Consider the following 3,000-nt stretch of genomic DNA (forward strand, 5'->3'; position numbering starts at 1 on the left):
CCCCGGGCCGGGGGGGAGCCGGGGGCGGGGGAGCCGAGAGCTCCCCCGAGACTGGGTGGCTGCCGGCCTCTCCGCGGTGGTTGTGTCTCCCTCTGCACGGCTTCTGTCACTTTCCTCTCTGGGAAGCTGGGAACCCCGGGTAGGAGAGCCCAGCTGGCTGAGGCGCCACGCCCCCACATCAATATTCACGATAAATCCATATTAATGAGGATGGGCGTGGTTTGAGGGATCGTCCCTCCCCTGTTAAAGAGACATTTACAACCTAGGCTTCCTTGCCAGTCTCTGCTCTCTGAAACGTCAAGGAAGAAATTCAAATATAAAATATAACATGCCTGGAGCCTGGCATGGTGGCTCACACTTGTAATCTCAGCATTCTGGGAGGCTGAGGCAGGGAGATAGAAAGTTCGATTCCAGCTTGGGCAATTCAGTGACTTAGAGAGACCTTGTCTCAAAATAAAAGATTAAAAAAAGCTAAGGATATAGCTCAGTGCAAAGACTCCTGGTTCAATCCGCAGTAATAAGATCGTCCTAGAATTCAAAACCTGGAACATCAGTATCTTGTGAAATCTTTCTCACCATGACCCCTCCCCGCACTGACAAGGGAGCTGAGTTATTTCCATTTCTTTGGGCCTGATGCTACCCACCGGGAGGGGATCTCACAGCTTCCTCGTCAGGCATTCCCCAGCTGGGAGACTCTGAGCTTCCTAACTGTCGCGCTCATCCCAACCCCTGGAAGCCTCCCTGGAGCCCTCTGGGGGGGGGGCATTGTGCCTGTCTTTCCATGGTTCCTGGTCTCGTGATAAAGCCCTTGCATGGCTCCACTGGACTGTGTGAGTCCTGGGACAAGACTGTCCCCAGCGTCCCTGTGTGAGCAGCAAGGGATGAGGTGGGTGAGCAGGAAGTCCGGGCATCCACTGCGGGGCTTGGAGCTGGCAGCAGGCTCTGGTCACCTGACACCACAGGTCCCCTGGGATCCATTACCTAAGTGGCCCAGCTCCTGCGCACGACTTAATCTCTTGAAAGGGCTGATAAACAGTCCCGCAGCACCTGAACAAATGGGAGGATTCAGACGGGCCCTCCTTCCAGGGCTGGGCACACTCTTTCCTGCGCAAGTGTCATTAATGGGATTAAGTGTGTCCTCCTTGTTTGGGTAATTAGCTCGGGAACCAAAAGGCCTTTAGGACATAGAGATGTCATTGCAGCTAAGCCATGGGCGTTGCCGAGGAGGCTGTCCATGCCAAATGGGAGAAGGGCTCACCCTGATCTGAGACAGCCTGGGGTGGGCGGCCTTCCCCCATCTCCTGACCCAGTTGACATGGTTCTGGGCAGTGGAGTCCTGGGGCTCCGGGCCATCACGTGGCCCTTGGCTCCCAGGCCTCCGGCAGAGCTGAGATGACAGGCTCTTTCTGGTGAGCATTCACCTGCATTGTGACTGAAAAGTCAGGATGGATGCAAGAGAAATCAGTTCTTTCCCAAGGATCCTGCTGGGTGAAATTAGGGCCCTGGGGTTACTTTGGGCATTTTCCCCAAAGGTGTTGCATCTGGCCTGCTGGGGACCATCATGCTGGTCCTGTGCAGAGCAAGCAGCGTGAGCTCTGGCTGGGCCACCAAACCTGCCAGTGGTCGGGGAGCTGGTGGCAGCAGGTGTCTGTAGTCCTGGCTCCTGAGCTGGAGTCCCTGGTCCCCAGAAGGAGCTAAATGTCCCTCTGCCTGAGGTTGGCTGGAAATTCTGCCTGTGTTCCCCTCAGCTCGCTCTGTAATTAGAGACACAGGTACCATTTAAGTGATTGGGGAAGATTATATAGTTTTAGATAAGTAGGATTAGAGTGTCCTGTCTTTCCTTATTCTTACCCAGGTGAACACCCCAGGAAACCACTGAAAATAATCCTGGGGCGACATTCTGGTTCCGGCCTCCCCTGTGGAGTCGGAGGGGCGGGATCTCCCAGGAGAGGTCTGGAGGGGAGGGGTGGTGAGAAGTGTGAGCAGGCAGGGCACGGCCTGGTATGAGGATGGCATGAGCGTGATGATTTTCTTTTCCAAGTGAAGGGGTTAGCAAAGTCGTGCAGAGAGAGGATGCCAGGGGCCTACTGACATTTCCTATGAGTATCATCAAGCCCCCACTATGCACAGCCCCTAACCAGGCCCAGGGGTCTTGGTGACGAAGACCTTATGTCCCAGATGGAAAGTACAGGAGAGGGCAGGGAGAGGAAAGGGGGGTGAGATATTTTAAGAAGACAGTTTCAGGTGGTGACAAGGACCGTGAAGAAAGAAATGGTGTAACGTGGCTGCACAGGGAAGGAAGGTTTCTCGTGTGCGTGAGCTGAGAATGTGACGTGTGACGTGTGACGTGGGGGTCACGAAAGGGTGAAACAGTGGGGAAAGCACCCCAGGCGGAGGGCACAGCGAGGAGAAGTGAGGAGGCTTGATGGAGACAGGATGGATGTGGTGCTCAGCGCCCTACACAGTGCGGCGCTGATGGGCACACTGAGCTGAGGCCGAGCGGCAGGGCAGAGCTTATACCTGGGAACGCACCCAGGGCCTTGTGTGTGCCAGGCAGGGGCTTTGCCGCAGAACTGCACCCTCAGCCCTGTCTTGGCACCCAGCCATTTCCCAGGAGTTACAAAGACCCTGGTACCAGGTCCTAAGTCTGGGTTTGGACCCAGCAGAGAAGGATTTGCTTCCTTCCGGCTGGTCAGCGGGCCTCGCCCTGCCCCTGGTCCCCCTCGCCTCTTCTTCCCATTTGAAGATATCCGGCCCACCTCCACATTCCCAAAGCCTGCTGCCACCCTTGCTGCTGAGGGCTCTGGAGCCCCTGGCTGCTGGTAGGCAGCAGCTGTCCCAGCTGTGCAGCGTAAGACAGCCAGATACAGTGCCAGCCAGGGACACGCAGAAGGAAAAGGGCAGAAGAAGCTTCCTGCCTGTCCCAGACCCTGAAGGTCAGGGAGAGAGAGAGAGAGAGAGAGAGAGAGAGAGAGAGAGAGAGAGAGAGAGAGAGAGAGA

The sequence above is a fragment of the Fukomys damarensis genome, unplaced genomic scaffold (assembly GCF_012274545.1).
Source record: "Fukomys damarensis isolate Sample0158 unplaced genomic scaffold, DMR_v1.0_HiC HiC_scaffold_27, whole genome shotgun sequence".
Lineage (NCBI taxonomy): Eukaryota > Metazoa > Chordata > Mammalia > Rodentia > Bathyergidae > Fukomys > Fukomys damarensis.